The sequence below is a fragment of the Chrysochloris asiatica genome, unplaced genomic scaffold, assembly GCF_000296735.1.
Source record: "Chrysochloris asiatica unplaced genomic scaffold, ChrAsi1.0 scaffold00003, whole genome shotgun sequence".
NCBI lineage: Eukaryota > Metazoa > Chordata > Mammalia > Afrosoricida > Chrysochloridae > Chrysochloris > Chrysochloris asiatica.
This window is the reverse complement of record NW_006408521.1, coordinates 2,455,149-2,461,766: the sequence shown is the minus strand read 5'-3', so window position 1 is coordinate 2,461,766 and position 6,618 is coordinate 2,455,149.

The window sequence follows — 6,618 nt, the reverse complement described above, 5'->3', positions numbered from 1 at the left end:
GCATTCCAATCACCAGTAATGAGCAATACATCTTGATTGCATGTTTGATGGATTTCAGATTGAAGAAGTTGGAAGAATTCTTCTATTTCATCTTCACTGGCTTTAGTGGTTGGTGCATAAATTTGAGTAATAGTGGTATTAATTGGGCTTTACTCTAGGTGCATGGATATTATCCTATCACTTATAGCATTGTACCTCATGACTGATCTGGATATTTTCTTTTTGATGATGAATGCAACGCCATTCCTTTTCAATTTGTCATTCCCTGCATAGTAAACCATGTGGTTATCAGATTCAAAATGACCAATACCAGTCCATTTCAGCTCACTAATGTTTATGTGTTCCATTTCATTTTTGGCAACTTCCAATTTTCCCAGATTCATACTTCGTACATTTAATCATGGATGTTTACAGCTGTTTCTCTTCATTGTAAGTTGTTGCCCATCAGCAAATGCAGGTTCTGTGTGCTTTTCTCCTCCGAGCTTAACTCTTCACATCATTATGGTCAACTCTACTTTGAGGAGGCATTTTTCCCCCAGTCACATTCTGAGTGACTTCCCACCAGAGAGGCTCATTTTCTGGCACTATATCTGACAATGTTTCTCTGCTATTCATAGAGTTTTCAGTGACTAGCAATTCAGAAGTAGTTTGTCACTCTTTCTTCCTAGTCTGTCTTTGTTTTGTAGCTCATCTGAAACCTGTCCACCATGGGTGACCCTGCTGGTTATTTAAAATACTGGTGGCATAGCCCTCAGAATCACAGCAACTCAAACCACCACAGCACGACAGACAGACGAGTGGTGGCCGTTTGGTTTTATGTCTATACTGTCTCTTTAAATTTCGAAGTAATCAAAATCTAACTTTTTTCAGTGAGTATTTATTGTACCTTTTGTATTACCAATTATACTTACAGATCATAAACTGTTCATAAGTACATGTTGTTGTTGTTTTAGGAGTTATCAAGTCGGTACAAACTCATAGCAACCCTATGCACAACAGAACAAAACACTGCCTGGTCCTGGGTCAATCTCACAATTGTTGCCACACTTGAGCCCACTGATGCTGCCACTTTGCCAATCCCTCTAACTGGAGGGTCTTCCTCTTATTCTCTCACCCTCCACTTTACCAAGCATGATATCCTTCTTCATAAATACTTGTTGTTGTTGTTGTCGTTAAGTGCCGTGGAGTCAGTTCCGACTCATAGCGACCCTGCACACTGTTTCCAAGGCTGTAAATCTTTACGGGAGCAGAACACCTCATCTTTCTCCCGCGGAACCGCTGGTAGTTTCGAACTGCTGACCTTACAGTTCACAGCCCGATTCGTAACCACTACGCTACCAGAGCTCATAAGTACATAGGAAGGAATAATAGCAAATTACATGCCTACATTATAAATGTGAAATCCTAAGGTACAGCACAGGTTCCATTGCCTTGAGATGTTTCAATACCTCCATAATTTTTCTCTACATAAACCAATAATAATATTATTCCATAATGTCTCTTCATGTTCCTTTGGAATAAATCCTATCATAAACACAAATGCAAGCATGGGTACTGAAGTTATATGGTCAACTCTAAAAATTGAAACATGTTTTAATTTTTTAGATTAGCATAATAATATTTACATTCACCCATGTTTTTGTGTGGTTCAGTCATTCTTACCCCACTGGACATTTTGAGTTTTATTGAAGTAAAATATTTACAATTCCCCATGTCCACCATTTTTAAGTGTGCAATGAAGAAACATTATTTGCTTTGTCAATTTTATTCAACCATCACAAAGTTTTTGTCTAACTTTGTTTTTATCATCCAAAATAGAAACTTTTTACCCATTAGCAATTACTTTCCATTTCTTCTTCACCCATTGTAAGTATACAAATCTGTGTTCTTTGGTGTATCTGTAGAGTTGTGCAATAGCCGTCACAATCCAGATTTCCAACATTTCCATCATCCCAAAATGCTCCTATATGCCTGTGTACAGTTCATTCCTGCTTTTTGTCTCTATAAACTTCATGTCTCTCAATATTTCATGTAACAGTAATCATATTAAATGTACATTTTTTTTCTCACCTGACTTTATACTATTTTGAAGATACTAATTTAGACTGCCACATTGATAAATGCTGACAGACAAGGACAGTTTATTACTCTTTGCAACAGCAGTAGACAGAGTATGAGTTTTTCTTTGTTCAGTTTCCCAGAGCTCAATTCCCATTGGATGACACAAAAGGCAACAAATGAAACTTACATACATACTGGGTTGGGTTATAATAAAGAAAACTGTGCTACAGGGAGTTTATAATAGACAATAAGTATGCCTATCCTTTGCTCAGGTGGGGTGCTGTCTTGTCATCCTAGACTTTTTACTATACAAACTTCCTTAAAAATATAGTCTGAAATGAACATTAACCAGGAACTTTCATACAGAATATATACAAACATGAAAGCCCATGGAAAATATCCACCAACAGCTTCTTCTATTTAGCAAAATGGTTCTTTGTATTGATTTTTCAGCATAATTTATGATACAGCGCAAAGTAACAGTTTGTCTTATGGGTTAGTAGGATTTATTCTATGGTGGAGATGACATGTTTTATTTACCCATTCACCATCTATAAGCATTTGAATTATTTCCAGTGTATGGCCAGGCTGAATATCACTGCTCCAAACATTCATATATATACTTAGTATCTGTATACATTTTCATTTGATTGGGCAGAGCGTTACAAATAGAATTTAAATATACATTTAATATTTCAATACAATCATTTAAATATACTTGTCTTTCCATCTGATTTCTGGGCCTCATGGTAAGTTTATGTTCAATTTTGTTTGTTTACAAAAAGGATAGAAGATCCATGCTCTGTCCAGGGCTGCTTGAGATATAATGTGTCAGGAGGCATCTTTTAATATGAAATCACATATTTTAATGTCTGATAATAAACTGAATTCTATCTGTTGAGGGTTTTTTTAATTTTCATGTGTGTTTTTTTTGTTTTGTTTTGTTTTGTTTTTTTGGCTATGAATGCACATGAAAAAAATAAGTACTACTCAATAATCATTGTCAGAAACTCCAACATAAACAATATTTTGTTTATACTTTTCTGTTTCTATTGAGTGTGGAGTTTGAAGTTACACTCAGGTGCATTCCATACAACTGCCGCTTAGTTTATGTACAGATTCTTCATAAGCACAGTTAAGTATTCTGGAATTCCCATTCTTTGCAAGTTTATCAATAGTTTGTTATGATCCACACAGTCAAATGCCTTTGCATAGTCATCAAAGCACAAGTCAATGTTTTTCTGGTATTCTTTGCTTTCAGCAAAGATCCTTCTGACTTTATTCCATGTTCTCTTCTGAATCAGACTTGAATTTCTAGCAATTTCTTGTTGATGTACTACTACAGCCATTTTTGGAATTATCTACAGCAAAATTTTACTTGCATGTGATATTAATAATATTGTTCAATGATTTCCACATTCTGCTAGATCACCTTTCTTTGTAATGGGCACAAATATGGATCTCTTTTTTTTGGTCAGGTAGCTGCTTTCCAAATGTAGTGGCATAGACCAGTGACTGCATCAGTTTGTTGAAACATTTTCATTTGAATTCCATCAGTTCCTGGGAACATGATTTTTGCCATTGCCTGTTTGGACTTCTTCCTTCAATATCATTGGTTCTTGGTCATATGGTACCTCTTAAAATGGCTAAACATTGACTAGTTCTTTTTGGTAACATTTTCTTTTAATTCTTCCAGCTTCATTAAATGTTTTTTCCATAGAGTATTTCAAGTATTGCGACTCTAGGTTAGAATTTTTCTTCAGTTATTTTAGTTTGAGAAATGCTGGGTATGTTCTTTCTTTATGGTTTTCTAACTCCAGGTCTTTGCACATGTCATTAAATATTTGGCACTGTCTTCTTAAGCTTCCCTTTGAAATGTTCTGTTTAGCTCTTTTCCTTCCTCATCTATGCCAGTTGCTTTAGCTTCTCCAGAGTCTCTTCTGATAACCATCTTGATCTTTTCTTTCTTTCCTGACTTTTTAATGACCTGTTGCTTTCTTTATATATAATGTTCTTGATGTCATTCCACAACTAACTCCTCTGAGTTTTTCAGCATTAGTGTCTCATGCACCAAATATTTTCTTGAGATGCTCTCTAAATTCAGGTGGAATGTTATATTCTTGCTCTCATTGTTTTAATATTGTTCAGTTTCAGCCTGAACAATATGTGAGTAATTGATAGTCTATCCCATAGACAGTCCCTAGCCTTTTTTTGTCTGATGATACTGAGCTTCTTTATTGTGTCTTCCCACAGATGTCAATTTGATTCCAACGTATTCCATCTGGTGGGGTCCACATGTGTAGTTGCCATTTATATTGTTGGAAAAAAATGTATTGGCAATAAATGAGTCACTGGTCTTACAAAATGCTATCATGCTAACTCAAGCATCATTTTGATGACCACATTTTTCAACTACCAATACATATTATAATGTAATGAAAAATAATGGTGTGTATCCATTAAAGCAATATAAACTTCCTTACTGGAATTTGTAAATCTGTCTACTAGAATCTAAAACCCAACAAGAGAAGAATTCTGGGGTGCCCACTTTTCAGTATCTTGACTTCAATGGAATTATCTTATTCATGGTAAGTTCCCTGGCCATCAATCTTAGGTGTCGTTGGTGCCATTCACTTCAAAATGCTTTCTGAAAGTAAACCAATCATATTATGCTTTAAAGGAAAAAGGCTGTTACCTAATGTAATAATATTTGAGGAGAGGAGTGAAGACACAAGTCAGGAGGCACTCAACTATGTTTGAGGAAGAAGATCCTTCTCAAAGTAGAGTTGATCTTAATGATGTAGATGTTAGCAATGTTCTGGGGACTTATGCTTTCTTATGTGATGTGACTCTAAATGAGAAGAAACAGCTTCAAACATCCATTAGCAAATGGAACAAGAAATGTATAAAATATGAATCTTAAAAAAAATGGAAGTTGTATAAATTTAAATGGAATGCTTGAAGAAAGATATACTAAGCATTTGTGAGCTGAAGCAGAAAAAGATTTTTTTTTACAAATTTCTGTAGTCTTAAATTGATTAACATGCCCTCAAGACACACCAATAATTACTGGTGATTATACTATTAAAGTTGAAAGAAAAAGGATTAATATTTGGAAAATGTGGTCATGGTGATAGAACTGATGCTGGACAGCACATGACAAAATGTTTCAAGACCAATGGCTTAGTCATTTAAAATTCCTTTCTTAAAAAACACCACTAGGGACTATATGAGTTGGAACTGACTCCACGGCACATAACAACAACAACAACAGGGACTATACATGTGGAGCTTGTCAAAATGGAATGCACACATATCAAAGTGACTGCATCTGTGGGAAGAGACAACAGAGAAGCTCAGCATCATCAGCCAAAACCATGCCATGAACTGACTGTGGAACAGTTAATTACTCATTTGCAAATTCCAGTTGAAGCTGATGAAAATTAAAGTTAAGTCCAACAGAGTCAAAGTAAGAACTAGCATACATTCCATCTGCATTTAGAGATCATTTCAGAATAGATTTAATGCTTTGAATATTAAAGATAGAAGACCAGATTAGTTGTAGAAGGACATCATACATGAAGAAAGACAAAAATTAGGAAAGATAAAAATTGATGGCAGAAGAGATTCTGAACCGTGCTCTTAAACATAGAGCAGTTAAAACAAATGAGATTTGAATGATTTGTCATCCACCATTACCTAATTAGACCCCTGGAGATACTCTATTTCAATTGTTTGGTAATTGGTTATTTAAAATTTGTTTCTTCTCCAATTATTTTATTCTCACTTTTTGCCTCTAGGGATATACTAATTTTCTATTATAACTACAATGTTTTTAATACATTGTCCTGCCTGAAATATGAAATATGGAAGACATTACAATAAGATAACTAACCACTTCTATTCTTCTAAAAGAAGTACATTATTTCCATTAACATTTCTCTACAAAAAACTCATTTTGCAAATCAAATAAAATGCAGAAGACAAGTGTGTATTTATGTGTGACTTCATGTTTGACGTTTACTTCCTCAGAACAGAAATCATAAACAAAACAAAACATATTTTAAGTTAAAAATATAAAAGCTAAATAAAGAATATACTTAATATTATCTTTATCCAGAGAAACATTCTAGTCTTGCAAAATGAATTATAATCATTACAGTAGGAATCAAGAAATGAGGTAAGGATTTTTGGTTTGTTTAGCTGTGTTTTTATCCCTTAAAAAAATGTGTACATATTAAGTGTGTATGAGAGCTAGTTAGGTTGTTTACTAATATAACTATGGGCTTTACCAATTTTTAATACTGATAATATCACATGTAAAAAATATATATATTGCTTATGCCATTAACAGGTATAATTTGATGTCTATTTATGTTACTAAACACATACAAATATTTTTTTAAAATGAAAACCATATGATAATGTATGACATTATTTGGACACCTAACAAACAACAAACATGTGACATTTTTCACAATTAATTCAGATGACTTTGAATACAAAGAAAAAAAACTGTGTAACTTTTTATGGTAAATTGAGTGAAGGTTTACAGAG